This window comes from Notechis scutatus, chromosome 2 (genome assembly GCF_049901735.1).
Source record: "Notechis scutatus isolate UNSWTSFEM ecotype Mainland chromosome 2, rNotScu1.2, whole genome shotgun sequence".
In the NCBI taxonomy this organism is placed as follows: domain Eukaryota; kingdom Metazoa; phylum Chordata; class Lepidosauria; order Squamata; family Elapidae; genus Notechis; species Notechis scutatus.
The window spans coordinates 210,932,224-210,958,691 of NC_142010.1; positions in this window are offsets into that span (position 1 = coordinate 210,932,224).

Sequence of the window (26,468 nt, forward strand, 5' to 3'; positions counted from 1 at the left end):
ACAGACACCAACTTTGGAAGGTAAAGTTTAGGCACTGTAATTAGAGAAAGGACAATTCTTGCCAACAAGGTGATCAGAGGCCATTTCTCTGCCAAAGGGGAAATGGGTTGCAATAAAGGTTCTGCACAGTTGAAGCAATTAAAAAAAACACCACAGTGCTGCAGTTTAAATGCATTTCAGCAGGACAAGGAATAAATCAACTCAGTTCTCTGACACTGGTAAAATCATGTAAATGGGCAGGTTCTAATCCAATTTCAAACTACCCCAAAGACTTATATGGGCATGTACTCTTATTACTGCTCCTATTTTCTTACATTTTACAGGTTAGTTGTTAGAAACAACAGTGAACACTGCAATATTTTTTTCTATTTTTTTTTTAAAGTTCATCTTGTTTGCTGGCTAAGCAAACAGAATCTGCCCATGGCTGCAAAGCTGGCTGAGGAATTCTGGGAGTTGAAGTCTACTCATCTTAAAGCTGCCAAGGTTGAGAAACACTGTGTTACTTTATACAGAAAGTGGCAACATTTAGTCAACTTTGCCTGTTCTTGGAAAGTAAGCAGCCTCATCCCTGCTGGTTCTTAGATTGGATAGAGATTTGAGGATTGTATGCTACACTAGGGAGATAGTGCTTCCAAACAAATTGCATGGATATATAGACCCAAGGACTCAAGGCATCTTTTATTTACATGTGATTATTTACTCTTATCTTAACATATTTCAGATGTTTCATCCTTTGCCCTCCCTTTTACACTAGAACAGTAGCATTGACCTCAATTTATCTTTTGTTTTATTGAAACAAAATGCATTTACATTTATATTTTTAAAGTGTATATTCCAAGCCAGCCAGCCTGTGGCCGTTAACAATGAGAAATCAATGCATCATCAATAATAAAACTTCAAGATTTTCTTTCTAAAAAATTACCAATGACATCACAACAACATAACCACTCTGAAAAGCTATGAATTTTTAAATTTCTAGATAAGCGACACTATTTGTCTTTAAAAAAAAAACCTGATTATTTGCTCACAATTTCTAAATGACCTGGAACTCACTTGATCTCAGGTCAATTTGAGCATCTTCTCTTCCCTCTTTCCCCTACCTTGACAATCAGAGCTATCAGTTCTCAGCCTGTTATTTGTTTACTTATTTGTAAAATTTATTAGCAGGTAACTGTCCTTTGCTGCCATTATGGTTGCATGAATTGGTGCAGGAACATTGGGGGAACAGGTAGCCCTTTCAAAGAACTCAGTGTTACACAACTACATCTATAAATAAGAGGCAGTGTATGTATTTCACTGCAATTAAAACTGCTCCGGCAGTTACTTCCTTAGGAAAAGTGTTCCATTATGTGGAACTATTCATAAAAGAACTATGATAGATCAAAGCAGAGCCTATTTACCTAGTATTTTGTTCCTACAAGGCCAGTGGAGACAATATACAGCCATCATAACTAGTGGACTTTCAGACAGGATCTTCTCTTTTGTTAGGGGCATTTTAAGTGTTCTTTTTGCACCTTTTCTTTCTAAGTTTTAATCCCTTGTCCTACTCTACTTTTTTCTCTGTGCATTTATTGAATGCTTTCCACTTGGTTTCAAGGTCAGTTCTGGAAGATCCATCACTGACTATTATGCGTGCCAAAAAATTAGACATGGTTCCCTCAATAATTAATATAATATGAAGCTTGCATACAATTGCTCAAAATAGAGTCAAAGCCAAATTGTAGTCACATACCACCCCACCCCCATCTTACACAAAAGGTTTCCTCTTCCTTAAACGCATCTTAACATTCACTTATTTTTATGATGCTTACTTTGGGAATATCCTTTGAAAATAGTGCTATTGTCCATCAAATTCCACTTAGATCACTCTTTGGGTCATTCCCTGACTGAAATAAATTCTAAAGTGCAATTCAGCACAAAATTTTCTGAGACTGAACTGTAGTAAATTTAATTTTGGTAATTTTTGAATAGGTTGAAATACGTTTGGAGTTTCATCTACAAAATGGATTTTGGTCATTGAACTATTTCAGATCCAATAATATAACCATTGACCTAATAAGTGGATCTCCTAAACTTTCTCATGTTCCATCATCAGGCACATGGAATTCCCACCAGGACTTTTTTTTTTTTTTTGTTTCAATGCAGGTGAATGTGAGACCTAGTGTTTTTGCACACAACTGGCGATGGCAGAGTAGGAATGCAAGTGAATCATCTCATTTCTCAGAATGTCACCCTTAGGAAAGGCTTATCCCTATCTCTGCAATTCCTTTTCTTTGTTATCCCCATCTTACCATTGTTTCCACATACTGGAGAATGTCACAAACTCCCTCCCAATCCTGGTCATCCTCCAGCAAGCACAATTTCCTAATTTTCCAGCACTTAATTAGAAAATAGGAAGCTGTAAAGGGAAGATCAATTTTAAGCATGTTCTTCCTTTCTAATAATGTCTCTGGGCTCTGAGTAACCCATAAAGCTTTTAAACAAATTTTGAAAGGAAGATGGCTGAATATCAATGTTTTATTTGGAAATATGTTTGCTTACCCAGACAGGTCAAAAGCAATCAAAGGAAGCAGGAATCTCCTGGAGGATCCACTGATGAAATGATGAAGGGGATATTCTTAAAAATCAGTACTTTATGTTTGGTTATGTACCAGTTGAGAGTTCTTTTGCACTCATTCTCAATATATACATCAGGCAAAAAACCTTGAACACTCCTGTCATAAAACTTTATATTAAGTTTAAGTTGTATAAATGAAAAGCATAAGATATACTGAATCACAGCTCCATCTGTAAAATTGAGATTTATTTCTTTATCTGATTTATGTGGCTCTCCAGCTTTCCAAGAAACTCTAGGCTAAAATAGAGAATTTCATTACACAAATAAAATAGAGAATTTCATTAAAACAACAAAACAATTAAAACTGCAGTGAATCTCAATAAAAACAGAACCACTAGACACTTAAATCATACTAGAGCTTCCATGCTGACATCTAGGTACCAATGCTTGGGGGAAGAGTCAAGCATTTGTAAATTTATGAAAAGCAATAGGGTAGGGGCTGTTCATATTTCATGGGGTATGTTATGAGCCATAATGGCACAGTGATTAGAATGCAGTGCTGCAGGCATGCACTACTGCAGTTCAGTAGTTCAGTTCTTACCAGCCTTCCATCCTTCTTAGGTTGGTAAAATGAGGACCCAGATTTGTTGAGGGCAATAGGCTGACTCTGTAAACTGCTTAGAGAGGGCTGTAAAGCCCTGTAAATCAGTACATAAGTCTAAGTGCTATTGCTATTGTTATTTCTATATGGCACACTTCCAGGACCTGTTAGATGATTTATTGATGGTACCAAGAATATGACCATTAAATCTTCTATATGATCTTGATTTCAACTCCAGTCTCACAATGTAGCTTTTGTTATATTTGAAAATCAATACCCTGAATTAATTTCTTTTACAAATTCATAAAACTTGTCTTTGGCTCAAGATCTCTTTCTGGGTGGTATACATTCAAACAATTTTTTTTTTAAAAAAAAGCTGCAGTCCTATAACCATATAGCCGTGAATTGATCTCACTTCTTACCTTTGAGTGGATACAACCAATTATAAATCTAATATTTGAAAAGCCCTAAGGAAGAGAGGATTTATGCCAAAAGTGTTTATCTAAGATGATCTTTGTAATTTTTATTTAAAAATCATCACACATATAAAATTTATCCAGGAAAATTACTGAGGGTGCAAACTCCTGATTTTCATTGTACCTATATTATCTTAAACAAGGAAAGAAAACAGTCATTCATTGTGGTACAAACCAGTGGATTCTGTGTGTAGTAAAAACATGGAAATTCTCTGTGGCATTGAATGGCAGAATGACAATGTGTTGCTGTTTTCCTTTGAAGTCTAGATCTCTTCTGCTGATACAATGATACTCTTCAATAATCCTTAGTCCTTTTTTTCTCCTGTATATACTCTCTACAAGACTTTTCAATAAAAACAGAATATTTTCTTGTCTGATTAAAAGCAATTGTGGGCAGTGCATGATTAGTAAAATGGAGTAGTGTAAAGGCTAGGCAGAACTTTTTTTTAAATACTTGTAGCCGCAATTTAAAAGCAAATTATGTATAGGAACAGTTATATAAAAGCTGCCCCAGCCAGTAAATCTCTAGAAATATTCTGCTCTCTTCAAAAAAGTCTGCTTAAGGTAATTCTCTCTCCAAGCTCATTTGGTTTAGTCAAACAACCCAATGGTATTTGCATACTTTATGTCAGCTGTGCCCCTCAGTTTCTTTTTATTATGCTGGATCAGGGATGGGATGTTGATATACCAAATTCTAGACTTCTGAATAGAAATATGCCTAAGTTGTCATGTTCTGGGGTGCTGTTTCCAAGAATTTTTTAAAAATGTTATTATGAAACATAGCCATTATCATGAGAAAAGTTTCATACTCTTCTTTTGCTGGGAAATAGCCCAGAAATGATGGCCTACAAAATTAATCATAATTTTAAAAAATGATGTTTTCAATATATTACGTTTTCATTGATCCATCTCTCCTATTCTTTGTGTAGTTACCATATTTCAGGCTGTTCACAACTTTATTTAAAATCACGGCAAGGACAAGGTCAGTTCTAAAGCTAGCTTGAGTTTCACTTTATTACATCGCTCAAGTGAACACCCTTTTTAAATGATAAAAAGAGGCTGTCAGCTTTCTGAGTGCTATTAAAAACCCTGGCTTGTTAATACCAATTTCAAGCATCTGTAAGTAATTCTAAACAGGCAGCAAGTCAGCATTAAAACATTTTATCCCTTTCAGCAGGAGGATCTTTCACATCATTATTTACCTGAAGGAAAACAGTAGCTTTGGGCTTTAAGTCCAATATGTGTTGTTATCATTTACTCAAATGTCCTCTCCAGCAGCAGGAACCTACCCTCTGCTATGCTCTCCACATGTGTTGTACTTTGGCTTCCATAGTTCACTGCCATCATAGCAATTGTGCTAATTGGTTGTAGTCTGTATATCTGGAGAACATCACATTTCAGGCAGGACAGAAAGGTTTTTTTCCTAAAAAAATGCCACCTTATCTTCACAGATTCCAGTTCCAGAACTGTGTTTCCAAGCCTGTATCTTTGATCCAGTTGCTGCAGTCTTGTATCGGTCCCAGTTTCCTGGATCATGTTCCCTGTCTACTTTTGCTTATCCAGCAATGGTTTACTTACTTTTGATTTCCAATGCCTATTAGATCTTGTTCCAGATGCCTGACTATGGCTGTCCACTGATTACAGTATTTTGGTATTCATTCTTCCACATTGTCCACAGTTGTAATATGTTACTTGATGCCTGATTCTTGTCAGAAGTTTCTCAGGATGAAACCTATAACAACATGCAGAATCACCCTCAAAACAAATATCAGGTTACTTTTTGCCTTGTTGAGAAAAATCTTCACTAAGCATGCTCATTTGAAGAAGATGTTTTTAATGGGCTATTCTCTCAGAATGAGCCCACTTCTTTGCTGTTCTCATTGGCTTCTACTTGCTTTTTCTACCACTTGACTCAAATCTGCAACATTACCCAGAATTAGAGGGGAAGTTAAGGGGTTCTCCTTTTCGTTATTGTTGGTTGTATGCTTGAAAAAAAAAATAAACAACAAGGAAGAGGATGGAGACAACAGGCCTTTATGGAAATGTGGTCTTATCAGTGGCCTGGCATACTGATCTCCACCAGAAGGTCTAACAAATCAATAGTGCAAGACCCCATTGTGACTAAATCATGGAACAAGAGTATCTTCCAACTATTGTACGTTGAAATGAAACTACCTGTTATTAAATCGCTAGAAATTTTCTGCTCTCTTCAAAAAAATCTGCTTAAGACTTTTTACATCCATAATAGGTGCAAAAGTTAAACAGGTTGCCTTAAATAGGCCACACATCTGTAACCAATCAACCAGAGGTCTTAGCTCTGTCATCAAGACATAGGAAGGAGATGTATCTTACCAAGCACAAAAATGGCTGCAATTATATAAGAAAATTAACAAAAGAATGATTGTCCTGAGTTAAAAGGATGTGAGTGTGCTGTTCCCAAAAGTAATAGAGCATTTTAAAATATATTTTCTTTCTTTATACTTGAATAATAATCTAGATTTCAGTGTTGCTTGCATTTGTCTAACATGTATTGGAATTCCTGTTCGCTTGTATTATAAACATAAACACTTCCCAAATTTAGTCTGGGTTTATTCGAAGAGCAACCTCTGGAGAATGTTCTTTTCATGTTGAAAACATTATAAAGGAGACATGATCAAAAGAGACACCATAAAGATTTTCCATCTAAAGAATTTCCTGAAAAATCAAACATTCAATGATCTTAATACTTACAATAAATGCTTAGAGTGAATTTAATGTGAAATTTGATTGACCTATTTTTTATTCAGTAAAGCTCCTCACAAATAAATGACTGAAATACTTTAAAACTAATCCTAGTTTGGATCATGATATTAATCTACATTGAGTTTGTGTCATTTGTGAAAATATGCAAACCATAGTGGATGATTTTTCATTTACACCTTAAGATCCCCATCCCCCACTATCATATAGCAGTGTGGAATTTAATGTAAATGTGGACCCTATCTGTAGTTTTCATTTCATTCTGACCAAATTGTGAAAACTGAACAGTGAATATGTAATTCCTTTCATATCACCTTGTTTGAAACAATAAGAAGAAAGGAAGATAATAAGTGTTAATCAGTTTGGAGAGTAGTGGTGTGTTTTTAAATACAATTCCCTTGCACTTTCTGTGCCATTTATAAGACCCCTTTCTTTCATATGTATCATCAAAAATGTTACAAGCAATGAAATCGAATATAAGCAAAGGGAAAATTTCCCTTTAATTAGATTATTCATGTTTCAGTTAAGATTCTTCTAAAGTCATTAAAACTAAAGCATTAAAGTGAAACATAATCAATCAAATAAGAGGGAAATATGAGAATAGGGAAGGATGGAAAGGGAAGAATACCTAGGCTAGCAGACAAATGGCTTGATGTATTTATTTACTTTTCTATTATGCATCAGATGGCATAAAGGATAATGGAAATTAGGTGGGTGAAGAGATAATAAGTGCTTCTTCCAGTGTCAAATGATATTCAGGACAATAGTTAATCAAACTGTTTATCAAAATGTAAGGTCAAAGGCAATGTTGTCTCTAGAGGACGTTTATATAAACTGACATGATTGCTCATGAAGAACAGCAACAAAATAGTAGCATCTTTTCATTTAGGCTTATTGAAAAACACAATACATTTATTTAATCCAATAAATTAACAATGTAATTGTTTGCAGGATAATGCTGTTTAGAATAGCAACTGACCTGCTGCCATAGAATATGCTGTAATTTTCCAGAATTATTATTTAGCCTTATGGTTAGCAAGACAATTATTTAGCATATTCAGTTATATTCATCCATGATGGAAATAGTGAACAAAGGCACTTGCAACCTAAGGTCATTCTCTGAGCATGTATATATATGATGAGTTAAAAACAGATTTGAATGAATTCAAATAAATTAGTTTCACAGCACTGAGTGTGAAAGACTATAATGATTAACTTAAGTGCCACAAATTTCAATCATTAAGTGTACTTAAGTCTTCATTCATCCCATTATTATTAAGCAAGAGAATCTTTTATTCATTATGCCTTTAAAAATATTTACTATATAAAGACAAGGACGAAACAAGACAAGATAGAACAACAATGAATTGGAGATAACAACTTGTACAACCACTTATTTTCTTGCAGCAATTCTCAGCAATTGATTCCATCAATAAGGAATCATAGTAGAGGCTTATTTCTTGGCCATAGGAATAAGTACAGCAAAATATATAAGGAGCAAACACTGTCAGCCTTGCCTTTTATCCAATGATGTTCCTTCTATTTTGGTTCATGTTTGTAGATCTGGAAAATACTTGATTACTGTTCTGTGTTCCTTTTGCTCTCCAAATGGGATACTAGAAGGAATACACCCTTTCACAAAACAGGGTTTAAAATGCAAGTACAGGATCACTTCAAAGCATGCAAAAACTCTTTGAGTTATCCTTCTCCACTACAGGAAATGTGAGGAATGTGAGAAGAGGACAGAAATCCCCCCCTCTCCTTTCCTAGTCTAGTCTTCAACCCTCACATTTTCCTATTCATTCAAGACATACCCAGGTTCACCTTTGCTCAGCTTTTGTAAAATCAGCCAAAGCAACTAACTGCTGCCACCGGATATTTCATAATAGTTCAATACCTTTTCTTTTTAATCCTTTTAAAAATGTATCCTGTGATATTTATTCAAACGAAAATGGAATTTCCTAATTATGTAACAAAAGTAAAGTTGCAATCCAGTCTTATTTTAAACTTAGTCTTATTTTCTAGATAAGTATTACATGGAAATGCAACAGAATGAATTATAAGAAAGATTTGAAGTTATTTCAACTGGAAGAGAACATCCTCAAAAATTCATAGCAAATCCTAGTTGAGTTTTCAAAGAAACATAGACAGTTGCCTTATAGTTAGTTTGAGTTAATCTGTCCTAACATTCTCAATACTTCTTGTTGTAGGTTGCAAAGTCATGTCCAACCCATCGCAACCTCATGGACAACATTCCTCCAGGCCTTCCTGTCCTTTACCATCCCCCAGAGTCCATTTAAGCTCACGCCGACTCCTTCAGTGATCCATCCAGCCACCTCATTCTCTGTCGTCCCCTTCTTCTGTTGCCCTCAATCTTTCCCAGCATTAGGCTCTTCTCCAGTGAGTCCTTCCTTCTCATTAGGTGGCCAAAGTATTTGAGTTTCATCTTCACGATCTGTATCTCAATACTAATTGGCAGTAACTGTCCAGCAATATGTGGAGATGACATAATTTAAATATTGGATACTTTTTATGAAAAGTTTATAGTTTGAGAGGAAGCTTCTTTTATATACAGCCAATATAAATTAGCTACAGATCTCCATTGTACAACATGTAATCTGTTGACTTGTGAGAATTCTTTTTTTCCTGCATGATTAAAGCTACCCATTTGATAAATGCATATAGCTGTATTTTTAAAAAGACTACTCATATCTGTTTATTAAATGCAAACATATATGTGCAAGTGACATTGAAAAATGTATAGCCTACAAAATCATTTTTATGAAATATTTTAATATTGCAAGTATCCGACAGAAATAGGCTTTACCATCTAATAATTAGAAAATGATAGGGAACTGTGATTTAAACCAAGGTCTGCTAGAAGTAATTTGCTGCACATCTCTTGTGGGTTTAATAAAAAATGTGGATATGTATTAAATCTCAAACTACGTTGTTTTCTTATCAAAATAGATGGAGACTTTTTCTTAACAAAAATGAGTAAAGGAAGACCAAACCTGCTTCATCGTTCATACTTCTCACATGTACCATCTTGATAATGAAGGATTCTTGTGGCTTTAATTTAGTTTACAATTTAAATGTAATGTGCTGGAAGATAGAATATGTGCCTCCTTTACCACCAAGTCACCTGCAGTATGAAAGATTTGGGAGAATGATAGAGTTTATCACACAAGAACAGACTCTTTTTATATTCACAAGGACAAGCAGGCCTGCAGAGGACATGCAGACACAAGCTGCTGGTCCAAGTATCAAGAAAAAAAATTGAGTTGGATTCAGTAGTTTTTTAAAATTAGTGACACCTCTACAGTTGAAAACTAGAGTTTGGAAAAGGGAATTAATGAGATTGTCCAATATGAATGAGATTGTTTAGTTTAGTTCAGTTGTTTAGTTTAGTTTAGTTTAGTTTAGTTTAGTTTAGTTTAGTTTAGTTTAGTTTAGCACCTCGTACAACAAAATTAAATGCCATCTTCAGTGTACATTATGACCATGAAAATAAACACAAACACACATCCTTCACACTCCACACATTGAACCGAACCCCCCAACACTGCATCAAAACTGCACTATATAGTAGAATTCAACAGAGTTACTGCCCTGGGATAGAAGCTGTTTTTCAGCCTATTGGTCCTTGTTTTTATTATCCTGTACCATCTGCCAGATGGTAATAGTTCAAAAAAAAAAAAGGATGCCCAGGATGAGATGGATCTTTGAGAATGTTTTGAACTTTCTTAAAGCAGCAGGAGCTATAAAGCTCTTCCAAAAAGGGGAGAGGGCAATGACATTAACCTTCTGGAGTGCTGTCCTATCTGCCACTGTGCAATTGGCAAACCATACAGAGGTGCAGTAAGTTCAGATACTCTCTATGATGCAGTGGTAGAAGGTCACCAGCAGTTTTTCATTCAGTTGTTGTTTTCTGAGAAGTCTCTGGTAGTATAATCTCTGCTGGGCCCTTTTGACCAGTTCTGCATTTACCCAAGAATCATGACTTCTCATAGCCCCATATCTGTAAGGATATTGGCATTTTGTGCTCCATAATTATACTGAGAGGAATCACTTATAAAACTATTGAGCAGACAGCTCGTACATGGGAAGTGTGACCCTAGTAAAGACTGGAATTGCCCGAAAACTGGGGGGCTCAAACCAAGCCACTCAGTTTTGTAAGGATTCAATCTGCTTCTGTTCAGCCAAGACTACCAGCCCTGGGCCAGGACTTTGACAATGGTGAAAGATTTATATAGGTTCAATATTTATAATTGAATTACATCAGCACATTGATAATACCTGATCTCAAACTGGCAGGTGACCTCACCAAGCAGTTCTATGTCAATGTTAAACGAAGAGGAAGACAAAATTGAGTCACAGAGCACCCCACAAGTGAGGGTCACAAGCATAACTTCATCTCCCTGTAATCAACTTTGAAACTGGTCACAGAGAAAGGAGTATAGAAACACCACAAAAGAATGGATCTGAAGTTGGCCTCAAAAGGTTGAAGGTACGATATGCCACCACAAGATCCTGAAGCATCAAGGTAGACACACCATTCTCACCCCAGCTGCTCTACAGGTCTTTAACCAGCATAGCCAAGACTTTTTCCATACTGATCCCCAATCTGAAACCCCACTGTAATAGATCTAGATATCTACTTCTTTCAGGGTTCTCTAGATCTAAAGTGTATCTACTATTTCCACCATCTTCCTCTCATTGTTTAATTGTCTAAAGCAGTGGTCCCCAACCTTTTTTGTACCACGGACCGGTACAATCCATGGACCGATCCACGGACCGGTACTGGAATCAGCACGCAAGACCAAGGCAAGGTGAGCTGAGCGACTGGCCAGCCAGCTGTCCCCCACTTCTCCCCGCCACCTTCAACTCCTCCTTTGTACCTTCTCGCAGTCAATGGGCTTTTCGGGCTCTTTCTTAATCTCTTCCTGAGTAACGCGAGACTCCACCGCCATCGGGATGGCTCTTCATTCAAAGCCGCTCCCCCCATCTTTGACGAAACTAAGGCGCGAGGATTCCTTCAGCACCCAAACGCCGCTTTCCAACCGACGACCGACAAGCTCACCCAGAAGCACTTTCTCAAGCGCCGTTGAAACAAGATGGTGGCGCCCAAGCAAAGTAGGCCTTACTTTCATTCTTTGCGGCCCAGTACAAAATGATCCACGGACCAGTACCGGTCCAGGGCCCAGTGGTTGGGGACACCTGGTCTAAAGGATAAGGTAAAGGTTCCCCTGCACATGCATGCTAGTAATTTCCAGCTCTAGGGGGTGGTGCTCATCTCCGTTTCTAAGCCAAAGAACCTGAAGTTGTCTCCATGGTCATGTGGCCAGCATGACTAAATGCCGAAGGCACACAGAGCACTGTTATCTTCCCATCAAAGTGGTCCCTATTTTTCTACTTACATTTTTTACATGCTTTCGAACTGCTAGGTTGGCAGAAGCTGGGACAAGTAACGGGAGCTCAGTCCGTTATGCGGTGCTAGGGATTCTAACTATTGAACTGCCAGCCTTCTGATCGACAAGCTTAGCATCTCAGCCACTGAGCCACTGCATCCCGCCTAAAGGATAGGTACTTTTTTGTTTTTTGTTATATACTTAATATTTTCTCAAAAATTATGTTATTCAAAGTGGAATATGTGACTCGCGAGTATTCCGGTTGCTGGAAAAAGGATTCTATTGCAATTGTTATTATTGGAAAAAATAAATAAAGGGCAAAAGGGATCTCTAATAGTAATTGTCATGGTAAAATGTCATCTTCATGAAATGCTCCTTCCCAAATTGCTATATGAACATGCATAAATTGGAGGAGGAGTTTCATCTCAACTATAGTTGAAACATTATGATTCTTTCAGTAAATGCCTTTTCATTGTCTGCAAATAGGAACTACTTGCATCAGGCAGTTGATTAGAACTGAACAACAATATTTGCTTTTTAGTGCAAGAATATATTTACAGAATAGTCATACATATCATTTTGAATGGTGAGCTGTCTAAATTGGCCTGCAGCACAATCTAAAGTATTTCCCCTGCCTTTCATGGTGTTTTAAGCACTAAGGCTGTTAATGTTTCCACAACTGTCTCCTTTTCACCCTAACACTGTGCTTGACAATTTCTCAGAAGCATTCTTGTCCTGAGGAAGAAGCTTCTATTTTAAAATGTTCTTTATAATTTACCTTGATAATGTTTGTTGAATTTTGTCCACCCACTAACCTATGTAGAGAAGGAAAGAATGAATCCAATTATTAGCCCAAATGCATCTACAGCAGAAGGTAGCCTGCTAATATGACAAGAGAAGCAACAAGAACTTCAGAATCATATGTTGTACAACAGCTGTGCCTGTTCACTTAATCTGACCTCCTGGCCCACAAAAGCTATTTTAAGCCTCTGTATGAAAGCATAACTGTCCTGTGTACCAGCAGACAGCTGTGTCCAGACAAGAGGGAGGACAAACAACAGGATGGTGAAAGAAGTCTGAGACTAAATCCACCATTCACTACACTGAATTTTTAAAAAAAGATTGACGGAAAATTCTTGTTCAAGTATATGCTTCCCAGTTTAAGTTCTTGAGGCAAACCAGTTCAAATTTTCCCATCCAATTGCTTCCTGTCCTACTGCCAGCCTGCTTAGTGACCTCATTATGTTCATGATGCTTCAGGATTCTTGGCTCAATCTGCTCTTGAGACTGCTGATGCATCAGGGTCTGGCATTCAGGTGTTGGCAACAAAATCTTACACAACAGATTATGGACTGTTGTCTATATGAGAATCCATTGAGAAGATGGGAATGTTTGAGCAAACCTGTGATTCAAATATGCGGTAACATGAATGAATTTCAAACCAAACTCCAGGTTATGATAGTCATGCATTCTAATAAGCTATAATAGGGCCATCAAAACCTGGCTCACACACTGTTAAGCCATGGTTTGTTTTCATCTATACTGACTGAGTAACAACCATCGGGTTTGCACTTCTTGCAGTGTCATAAATCATGGTTAACAAGCCACAAAGGCTGAGCTTACAAAATGCTTAACAAACCTTCTTTTGGCACAGCATGATCTATGAGCCAGTTTATTGTCTCACAGGAGGAATCCTTTTATGGACTTCTGTGTTTTTATTTCATTGTCTACCTGTCATGGATGGTTTAACTGGTTTTCCTGCAATAGGCAGAGGGTTGGATACACAATCCTTGTGGTTCCTTCCAACATCAGTTCTATGCTTCTATGATTTGGCTATTCATAAAAGGTTTTCAGTGTGGCTTTGTTACAAACTAAGACACTTCTTGATATGGTATGTTAATAATGTTTGATTATTCATCTTGTTTATCATAATTGTCTTTTTTTTTCTCTGTTTGTGACATATTGCTTTGAATTCTTTGACGAAAGAGTCTTTGCTGAGTAGAATGGCAAATAAACCCAAAACAAATATGAACCCTATGAACCCTATTTTGAAAAGTGAATAGAGGCAATGACACCTTGCAGCTGAAGTTGTTATGGCCTTTGGAGAGGGGGAATAAACAGGAGCAATTAATAATAGTCAGAGAGTGGGCAAGTAACTTGTAGCAAGGAAATGGCTCAGGTGAAAAAGATTAAAAGGTCAGCTCTGCTTTACTTTTATGGGGTGTTGAAATCTCTGTAGGCAATCCTGTTATAGGTTATGTTCCATATGTCACATTCACCTGAAGGCAAAGCAGGGTTTCTAACACTTCAGAAGCTGCCTCATGTTTACTCACTACTCTTTCACACATTCTTGTGGCATCTATGGGCAAGGACTAAAAGTGGCTTGGGAAAACCTAAAAGAATGTAAAATAACTAATCATCAGCCAGAAATATTGCAGGAGGTTGGAGATGATAGAATCCATTTTAGATCTCATCATTCTGGGCGTTATGAATGAGAGATGAGACCCCCAATAAGGGGTTTCTTTTCCATTTCTTTCATTTGTGTACATCTTGCACACATTTGTCAATAAATAGGATGTTTTTATCCCTGAAATAAGGCCTGGGAAAAATGACTAGCAATTGTTTTTATGAAGAGTGGATGACAGAAAGAAGTAGATGACTAACAAAATAGAAATATAAAAGATTAAACCTTTTGCTTTCTTTAGCTACTTTGCTATAAACTGTCATAATCAGCTTGAAATCAAAACATTTTGTTCTCAATTCTTATACATCCACTTGGTAAAGACACTGTAATCTGTCTGTTTTTAGTGAAAAAAAACACATCCTTTTTGAATGTTTAGTGAATAACTACTTCCTTTGCCTGAAATATGGTTTTATACTTTAAAATTTTTTCTCACATACAGCCTCCCTCCCTGTCTTTTGGGACGTGTGCTAGGTGCACTTAAAACTAGGAGTTTTATAGTTACAGAATATATACATTTCACACAGCATAGAAGTGATGAAATGATGTAACATTTGACAGGTTGAGGGGGGAGGGCTTGACCATTTGTGGTAAAATTGACAGCCAAAAATTCCAGGAACTAAGCGTACCTAAAAAAATGAAAAGCTGAGCCATCTGTTCTCTGTAGTCTATATAAAGGCAGATTTCCAAATTATGATCTCATAACTTTTGAAATACACATAATTGCTCATGATTTCTTAAAAGTTTTCTGTGGCATGTACTATATGGTCATTAAATCAACTTTGGGATTTCCTGATAACTGTGATTTCACATGAAGTCATCTTAGATTGCTGAATTGATTTTGTTTTTATCCCAACCAATTTTGTTTTGATGTAAGATAAATATGTGAAGCTCATGATGAAAGGATATTCTACATTGTAGTGTTGATTTAATATAGGAGTGTCAAACTCGCATTGTCATGGCATCATCATGTGATGTATTGTGACTTTTTCCCCCTTTGCTAAACCAGGCATGGGCATGGCCAGAGCATGACGCATCCGGCCCATGGGCCGTGAGTTTGACAGCCCTGATCTAATATAATCAGCTTGTACTATAAATATTTTGAACATTAGGGAAAAATATCCAATTTATCCCTAATCCTGGCATTCATATACTGGTAGAACATATCTTATTTTCATCTGCTTATATAGGAGTGCAGTTATGTGAACATCAAAGATACCATAATCTTTTACCATTCCTATTAAGAGGTAAAGGATTATTTTCATGATATGTAGGAGCAGTTTCATATCTTCCCTTCTATCCCTCAATCCTGCTATGCTGCCTCATCATGGCCAGGGAGGGTTCTTGGGAGAAATGAGTAAAGAATGTGGCTAGTATACCCAAGAGTATACAATCCCATCAGGGTCATCTAAGGCACGAATGTCATCCCAGCCACCCAACTAAAACAACAAGGCACCTATATTGGTCAGCAGCAATATAGGAAGAAGCTGGAGATGGAAGATCATTTCATATTGTGTGGGAGAAACAAGAGTAAACTACTGTATTTAACCAAGGAGTACCACATGGATAGGAAATGTAAAATTGGTGACCAACTGTTGGATGATGGGCCCTCAGCTTCGATAGCACTAACCGTACTACTGAGGAAAAGCTGAGGAACTTTAGTAGTAATGGTGCTTAATGTCTTAATCAGATTAAAGCCTTCCAGACATCTAGTTGCTGATGTTGCCATGCAGGAAAAGAAAATCCATAGCTGCAAAGATAGAATTATACTGGGAACATGGAACATAAGAAATACGAACATGAGATAACTTAAAAAGTATGAGTCAAATATTGGGGAGGGGAGAGATCATTCCAGAGAGCAGGAACAAAAAAGTATATATTTTCTAAATCCCATAAGATGAAAATATTTAAAAGAATCTGAAGCATTTAAAAGAATCTGAAGCATGGAAGTGGGTGAGGCATACAGATGTTCCTCAGAGAAGGTAGACCCTCAGGTAACTTAGACATGTAGTGCTTTAAAGGTGACTTCTGGAATGCTGAATCACACCTGGAAACCTATTATAAGCCAATGTTGCAGAGTATTACAAAGGCCTAATTACTCCCTTAATTACTGTGCTGTGTCGTTCTGGACTAACTGAAGCTTCTGGATGATTTTTGAGGGCAGCGCTATGGAAAGCATGTTGCCACAATCCAATCAACTACCACGAGCACCTCTGTCTTGCAAAGATTCAGTTTCAATTTATTATCATTCCTCCAGCCCAACCTGAAGATGCCCCAGAATAATATATCATCCTACTGAGAACAACAGGTTCCAAGTTTCTCGATGAACTTCCCAATAAAAATAAAGGCATTAAAAAGTATGAGAGATAGAATGGAGGTTTGGTTTTGTGAAGCAACTTTGTCCAAGTGAAAGCTGCAATCTGCCTGAGAGACAGTAATGGAACCAATACAAAACTGCCTTTTATTTCTAAATTGATTGACTAATTCATAAGGACACCATGGTTAAAGTCACTGGGAGGCCAAGAAGATCCATCAGAACTCCATTTCCTCTATCAGTATCCAAACAAAATTCACAAAGATCATCCATCATTCATTCTGAACTAGGTAACCCACCCTGAAGCTAGGCAAGATAATCTACTTCCCTTACTATTGCCCACAATAGAAAAGTCATCGTTCTTTCAATCATAGAAAGTGAAAGCTGGCCTATAATTGCCAATCTTTCAGTGGTCAAAGATCAATATCTTTCCCTCTTTGAGTATTTCTGATACTAATTAAAACATTTCTAATCACCTCCCGGTTAGGCATTAGAAGCCAGAAGCTAAACTGGGCAATGTTCCAGAGGCAAAATGGTAGAAATTGCTTCTCTAAGCAGCTTGTCCATATCCTTGGATCTCACACAGTGAAACTGACCTATCCTTACCATATGAAAGCAATCATTAGATACTTCTTTGGTTGATTTTACATTTAGGGCAGCATTTAATCTGGCTATCAAATGAAAGATTTTTATCCACAAATAGCTTATTGGAAGGGTCAGTCTTGATTATCACTATCAATGATCCTGATTAAAAACAAAAATAGAAAGCATAACAATCATGCATATTTGATGGCCTGTTTTAACTGCAGCAACATAGACTTTAGCCATGTATTGCTAATACTAGTATTAGAAAGAATAAACAGCAAAAGGTAGACGCTTAATAGAGTACAGTCTGAATACTGTCACAGAAGAAATAAAGTAAAAAATTCCATACTTCCTTATAGAAATCACAGTATAGTAATCACTAGTAATCAGTAGTATGGCCACTTGTTTCAATTTCTTCTGAACCACAAGAGCAAACTCATTCTTCTAAAGGAATTAACTGAAAGTGTTGCAACAAGACTCATGGGACTCAGTAATAGAATTCTAGGAAGGAAAGGAGGTGGGAATACAAACCAGCCACTTCACAACCTGAAACAGTTCAGCAGCACATGGGTTTGTGGATGTAATAAATGAAAAAAAAAAAGTGTGTTTGCTACATGTAGAGACCGTTCAAAGGGTCTTTGTGTTGTGCCTTATTAGACTCAGCTCAGGTCTTCTTTCACTTTTGCTTTGACCATGTATCCTCATTGCTTTGGCTCTCACAGTTTATCCATGCTCCATCTTTGAGGTAGGTTGGAAAGGCTACAGAATAATTATGTCAATCATCCTAGCAATATCAACATGAACATTGGCAAAATCATGACAAAGTATCTTGGCATGCAGTTGCATCTATGGACATTTTGGAGTGGATCATCCTAACATACACAAATGCTACAAGGTGATTTGTAGCTACCAGTCCAATCTTAAGCAGATGGTGATTCAAGACTGTGGGAAAACTTGAGTTATCCTCTTCCTCTGAAAATCTTCCCCTAGTCAAGCAACTTAGCCAAGCTAAACATATGACTTGCATCAACTATTGACTTTCTGATCAGGTGAAGCAGATCCATATTTATCATTGCTGCTATGAACCCCTAAGACCAACCATGTCCAAAGTGAATACTGAAATCCCCCCAACATCTATAAACCAAGATGACTCCATATAAAATCTATAATAAGGACTGTCTCCTCAGTCAGGGGCTACTCCATCCAGCAGCAAAGTGGTAGTTGAGTTTCCAGTCTAAACTTTACCCTGCAATTGAGATACACATATTCAATACGAACAAGTTATTTCCCTATTATTCTAGTAAGCAGAAAATATTGTTATGGATCATAGCCATATTACCTTTCAGCCTTGCTCTATTACAAAGTATCCCACAGGGACAACATTGGATCATACGATACCACTTCCTTTACCCAGATCTCCATTACACAAGCCAAGTTGTCTTGATCATCCACAATCAAATGGTGAATTATTTATTTCACTTTGGACTAATCTGCCATTACAGAAAACAAGACATGTTTCTTGAAGGGGCAGAATCTTCTTCCAAAATCCTCCAGAACAGGGAAACACCCTTAAGTTTATAATGGCCTGTCAGGCTCCCAATGCCAAATGTTCTATCCCCCACCGCTATTGTGGTTGCGACTCCAAGTTCCAAAGATGTAAATATGTTTTAGCAGGTTATTGAAACAGTTTAAAAGATTTCCTACATGTACAAAGAAATCTCTCAGTGGACCTCAAAGCAGGGAGAACAATCAGATTAGATTCACAGAGTTGGAAGGGACTTTGTAGGCCCAAGCAGGAGACATATCAACATATTCTTTTCTTACCATCCAGTGCGCAAACTATTGCTAGCCCATGAAGTGAGAGCCAAACTCTTTCTACCATTTCTACCCAATACCCCATGTCTCATCAGGAGGCAAGTGGGGCTTAAATCTCCTTCCAACTGCTTCTGACTCTTATCCAAAAGGAGCCCAAATCATACATAGAACAGGTTCTCCTGCATTTCACCACAGAAAAGCGAAGAAATGCGAAGAAATTATTGTTCAATGGCAAGAAGGAAAAGGGCAGTGTTTCCAGTAGATTACAACTAAATTATCAAAATGTGAAACCATCATCACCAGAATGCTCTAACAGAAAATGGCAGGGATGATTGACAGATAAATGCACTTGTATTCTTTATAAAAGCTTATATAAGTTATATTGCTTGCCACTGAAGTGAGTTGGTCTTTGCAGATCATACTGTTTTCACTACAAAATCTTAGCAGCCTTGAAAACAGTATTGAGTATCCTGCATATTTGTGAATCAAACCCGATCAATTCCTGGAAGTAGGCCTGAAAACTATCTTCTATATTATAAGCCAACTCAGAATTTTCATGAACATCTATTGATTAAATCTTTTCTGTATTGGTAATTGGAACGGTTCTTCACTGAAAAAGATATAACAGAGTGAACATAATTGGACAGGTCTTTAAAAATGTTTTCCACAAAGGTTGAAAAAGCAGCAGGCCTGCAGGGGCATGGAAAGTGGCCAGAAAGAGAAGAAGAGGGAGAGTTTAATCTTTCCTTCCTTCTTACTAAGATTTCAATGAATATCCCCTCTATGAAACTATTACTCAGACTGCAAAGCTTTCCCTGAGAACCATGGAAGTGTCCTCACATATATAATGTTACGCTAAAGATAGTAAAATCCAGGTTGGGATGAATCAAGAAAATAGTAGTGAGACACATTTGGATGAGGATGGAGGTTTGTTCTCTGAGCTTGTGGATTGGTTTCCTAATGTTTCATTATCAGGCTAGCTAACATGTTCAATTGAATATAGGGGATGTCAGTGTCAGTGTTCTTTTGTTTATAAGGGCTTTGTGTGGTCAGTAGGTCTTGTGATGGTGAGGTCACATCAGGTGAGGGTCACTTCAAATCAGGGACTTGTGGGGGATCCTATGATGTCAAGGGATGGGAGTCTTTTGTCTGTTTCTTCTTCACGTGTGAATTTGATCCGGGGAATATATTATTGAGTACTATACATCACCTACTCATTAAACACCATAACCATAAGGATGACACTGCCACAGAATACTCCATGTCCACAGAAACTATCATGGAATTTCTGGATCTATCACTCAACACATACTTTAAGTTCAATGGGAAAATGTATAAGCTAAGCAAGTACAGTACAAGGTACTCCAATGGGACCACCAATATCAGGTCTAATAGCAGTAGCAGTTATGCAATGACTCAAATCCATAACCCCACCCACTATCCAACCAAAATTTTGGACATACTATGTTGATGACATGTTCATCATCATCATCATCATCATCATCAAATGTTCCCAAATTGAAGAAACACACCACCTACTCAATAACATATTTCCCAGGATCAAATTTACATATGATGAAGAAACAGACAAGACTCTCATTCCTTGACATTGACATAAGATTAGACAATGGAGAACTAGAAACAAAAAGAAGCTGCATCTAGGCCCTCTTCAAAAGGGCCAGGACACACTGTAGCCCCACAGCACTAAGAAAAACAGAAGTGAAATGGCTGCGTGACATCTTTTTCAGCAATGGTTATTCAAAAAACTTTGTATTCTGCACCACACAGTCAACCACCACACAAAAACTAACCCTACCATAGACAAAAGGGGACAGACAGAATTCTTCAACCTCTAGGAATAACAATAGCCCACAAACCCATAGCCTCACTCCAGGAATTATCCAGAACCAAAGACAAGATACAGAAGGATGAAAGAAAGCAACTGATTCTATGTGGGACAACCATCATGTCAGTTGAAAACCAATATCCATGAACACCAGCTAGCAGTCAATCACCATGATCCTAAATCCCTAATTTCTACCTACACTGATACCAAATAGTGTCCAATTTGATTGGAGTAATTCAAGAATCATTGGCTACGCTACCACCCACCATGCTCAAAGGTTTATCGAAGTCTGGCACTCCAAAACAATTCCATTAACAGACACATCAACCACACCCAACCAGCCTATGAACCCTTCAGAACTCAATTCAACCACACAGGCAACCAGTGACAGCTTCAACTCTCAACCAACCCATGCAATCCTTCCCAACCGACACTTCACCTTCCAATGACCCTGATGTGACCTCCATATCATAAGACCCATCACAAAACCCTCACATCATACAACTCACTCTTGACCCATCACAAGACCCTGACCCAATGTGACCCTCAGCTGATGCGACCTCACCATCACAAGACCTACTGACCACACAAAGCCCTTATAAACAGAGAAACACTGACACTGATATCCCCTAAACTCAACTGAAGATGTTACTTAGTCTGGTAATGAAACATTAGGAAACAAACCCACAAGCCCAGAGAACGAACTTCCACCATCATCCTGCACTTGAGCTACAGATATTTGCCACCATCGCAAATGAAAATGGATCCCCAAGTATCATAATAAACTATATAAGTGATATTTTCTAATTAATATGTCAATTTTTGCCAATTATATTTAATCTCAGTGTAGAATGGAAATTGATTCATGCCAACATTCAAATAATAAAATTAGCTTTTAATCTACCAGGACTCTTTGTTCCCTTAAAGTGCTACTCGGTGATGAGTGTAATTAAATATTGGTGGTATAATAATGCAACTCTAAAAAAAATAGCTATGATCCATGGAATCTAATTGTGTCTACCAAGGAAAATAGTACAGAATCAAGAAATATTATCATGAGATGAAAATGTTTTTAATTTAGCCTTGTTGACCTTCTAGTGACAGTCTGAGAATGTTTGAAAAATGAACCTTTTACTGATAAGTCTGTCACTGAAATGTTATTGTCTCTGTTCCTGCAGTGATTTGTTTTAGAGTCTTACTTTGTCAATGCTTGAGCTGGTTTTTGTGGCATCAATAAACTGGCTACTTTATCAGCACTGACAGTTATGCCTGAGAGCTATGATTTAAGTGAAATCTGTTTGCCAGGAAAAGCATTTTTAAAATAGTTCTGAGAAATGTGTTTCACCTCTTAACTTCTAAGTAGCCATTCCATCACGAAGTTAGTTCCTTATACCTTTTTCATCTTTATCATCAGTAGCTAGTTCTTATATTTAAGATACAATTGATATAACAAGCAGGATGACAGATGTAGTGGTTAAGGCATATGGCTAGAAACTGGGACTTCATGAGTTCTGGTGTCACTTTGGGAACACAGCCAGCTGGGTGACCTTGGGCCAGTAATTTTCTCTCAGCCCTAGGAAGAAGGCAATGGCAAATCATCCCTGAAAAACATAACCAAGAAAACTGCAGGAACTTGATATAGGCAGTTTCCAAGAAACGATTGAATTGAATCAGAAATTATTGAACTGAATTTGGAAAAAATATTGAAACAGACCAGAATTTAAATAAAACATGTTAAAAATAAAATAGGAATAAAAGTAAAAATTAATGATATATTTATTGGTAGGAGGTCAGAGTAAAATAGCTTTATATAAAATATACCAGAATTTCCTTAATTGGGAATAATCCATTCAGTATTCAAATAATGCACTGTACATCTCCTGTACATATCCTATTTAGCTATTGAAACCACTAGACAAATGTTCCCTGTCATTCCTTTCATTTGATGAGAGTGCAAAAACATGTAAAAGATCAGAGCCATGCTTCAAAAACAGCATTATAACATGGCCTTTACAATCAAAATATAATGCATCAAATTGGATTCAGAATAATAAAAATTCCACATAAAGTTGGAAAAATAATGTGTAAATAACATGTTTAATTTTTTTTGCCATCTGGAATCTTCAGTATTACTATTCACATAAAACCTCTATATAAAGCCTTATTTGAACTTTCCATGCTCTGATAGGGAATTAGCTCTGTGTTTGTCCAGTAAGCAATTCTATTTGATAAAGTCAGTAATTTCTTCTTTCAAATGTCAATCTTAGATCTGTAAAAATTGTTTAGTTAGAACTTCTCTGTTTTTATTACATTCATTGTAATATAATTTTAGCAACCAAGTAATAGCTTTATTTAAATCTTGAACAAGCATAAGATAAACAACATATGGACTAAAAATATATGTAGGCTTAACAGCTGTAATTTAATAATGACCCATGCCTATAAATTATGCAAGAATAGCTGTAAAATTGTGAGTCAGTCACTTAGAACATGAAAATCATGAAGTTACTATGGAACTCAAAACTGTAATACTAGAAATGTTATCTTTAAGATGATAATATGTAATATTAATTAAAACCAAAGTAATGATTGAACATGCTTTGATATATTCTAATATGAAAACATTGGATATAATGTAATAGGCCCAGCTAATTCTTACTGACTGGTTCAACGCTGAACATTTTTAAAAAAGTGAAAGCCTGAGAAGAATAGATATGCAGGAAAATAAAATTAATTTAAAAGGAAATCTTCCAGGACTGAAACCAGCAACTTTCTTTGTGCCAAGTAAACATCATATCCATTATGTTCTTTCAGTTCTGCTAGTAAGGGGAGACATAGAAGCTATTAGACTTGTGGTAAGCACCATCTCAGTGAATGGCTTCCTCTTCAAAGTAGCCAATGAACTTCTGAAGTTAGCCTGCAACAAATTGAAGAACCTGGTCCCAATCCAGCCAGAATGCTCAAGTCAATCTAATATGAAAAGTATTCTTTGGAAGTGGAGCAGAAAAGTGGTCTCAGATCATTTTTGATGGGCCTTCAATATATCTTCATATTGGTAAGAGATAATTCTTTTGACGTGACCTGATACAAATGGGCAAATGTCATTTAGTTTTAATTTTACATACTTTTTACACGATATTTCTATGACATATGTTTTATTCGCTCAGTGTTGAAATTTGTATGTCTATAATTTATAGATCCTTCTGACATAAATAAAAAAAAAGTTTTAAGGTGAATGTGGACTTAATACAGGATGATGATACCTGCTTCTGCTTGCCCATTCTAGCACCAGAGTAATCGGCCAGTGCAGATAACAATTCTGTAAATGTCTTTGTAATCGAGGCAATGGAAAAACATGTCCTGGATGGTTTCAACTTGTCCATCCTTACAAAATGACAGGTAGAAAAGGGATTTTTTTTCTATGTTACTTCCAGCAAAGGGAAAGGGAAAGCACGGCAGTGAACCATATTAAAAACCCTTTTATGTTTCGATGCTTGCAGCTGCATCAATTGTGTAGTGGCTATAACTGTTTTCATCTAATTATATTTTCAAGCACAACTCCTTTATTATATTTTCCCACCTTGTATATACTATCCATAAACATGCACAAATATTATGAGACCTGGGTAATGTATATAGGAACAACATTTTTCTGCACATATATTTTTAGCAGAATGTGACCTGATCAATTCTGAAGCTTTTGATGTGCTCCGCCATCTTACAGTCAAGTTTGTTGGAAGTTCTCATGTTGCTAGATTCAGCTTGCTTAATTTAGCTGTTCCTGCTAACAGGCAATAAATGCTCCATTCTTGTTGTTTGCCAGAGGGTGTAATCCACCAGCAGCGATGTTTCTAGTAAGTACAAAATGAAGAACTTGCTTTACACTGCATCTCTTTTGGGAGGCAGCAGAAGGTGAGATACACACAGCTTGGAACACACTCCTAGACTCTTCTACTTAAGGTGCTCCCTTTCAAGGACTTTCAAATTTAGTTTAAAGATAATGAAATATTACAAGGGATTGAAATTTCTTATCAGAAATTTGTGCTTGGACAACAGACTCTGCAGGCCTACTAGTAATCTGATAATTCTTTTCTTTACTAGGACATTATCATAATTCTATCATGCTTATCTGAATCCCATTTTCTCTCTTTCTCTCTCTCTCTCCCCCTCTTATACTCACAAACACACTTGCAACAGCATGTCCAAGTGCACATTCTGTCTGCTGATACAGTTCCAAGTTCCTTTTTTTTATAAAGCCCCTGTTACCATTCATTTTTAATAGTTAATTCACCAGTAAACTTGATGTAAATTATCTCTGTAATTGTTAGTTAGTTCAAGGACACCATTAAAATGCATTTAATGCCTCTGGTTGTCAGTTAATTATCTATACTCTCATTTGGGATTTTTAATATGTAACATAGGCACAGTGATTAATATAATAATTGATATATAAGAAATGGTAAACAAATTTAAATTCAAAGGGATGCTTTTGTCTTTTTGAAGAAAAAGTATTGGGGGATTCAATATCTCCTGCTCATTTAATCACTTGCAAAATAATAGAGGATTCCTAATTATAGCTTCTTTGTAACTTTTCATATACAACTATTGTTAAAAGTACAGAGAGAGCTTTCATTAGTTAAGGTAAGAATATTTTAACATCACTAAACTGAGCAACAAATTACTCCCAAGCCAAATTGCCCTAAGTTAAAATTCCTTACAAAATTATGATCATTAGTTGTAGTGATATATTCCACTGTGATGTAATACTGTGCATTTTCCTTTTTTCAAAATTTTAAATAAAACTTTTTGTCTGTTACATTTATCCCTCAGAATTGATATTCATCAATTGAGTCTCTATTTCTAAATGCAAGTATATTAACACATTATTCTTCTATTCCTCCAAAGTATTATTCCAAAATATTATTATTACCTAGATCAGGGGTGTCAAACTCGTGGCCCATGGGCCAGATGCGTCATGTGCTGGCCACGCCCTCCCAGTTTAGGAAAGGGGGGAAAAGTCCAGATACATCACGTGACATTGCCATGACGATGCAAGTTTGACACCCCAGACCTAGATCAATCTTAGATGCTAATCTGAGATGCAGATATATCCATTTGAGTCTTCTCTCAGATCTGTTTACTAGAGTCCTCTTGTCATTTAAGACTCCTGCTCTGAGGCCAGCCTGGGAGTCTTTCTTCCTCCTAAGAAAACATTTTCCAATGATACACAAAATTAATTCCAATCTCAACTTCTGATAAGTTAGCACAAAATTCTTATTTGGGTTCCTGTACAGAAATATAAACAGCCATGCAGGCTATCTTCCCTGATAAATCTTAATGAACAAAGCCTCCCCTCAGGTCCTTTTATCTTCCTTTCTTCTAACGACTCAAGCATGCATACTAATATTTAACATAGTCTTCTGGTAAGAAGAACTTAGCCTGGGAAACCTGGAAGTCCTGCCATTGCTCCCTTAGGTTCTATTCTCTCTGCAGGATCTGGAGCTGACCCATTCTTCCTCTGTTTTAGATGTTCCACTATACTGCATCAAAAAATTTTCCTAGTTCTGTTTATTTTCTTTTTACTTGTTACTATCTCTCGTGACAAATCTCCTTGTGCCTGTCTTTTTTCTAAGGAGACCTGGTTAGTGTTGAGGTAATTCCCC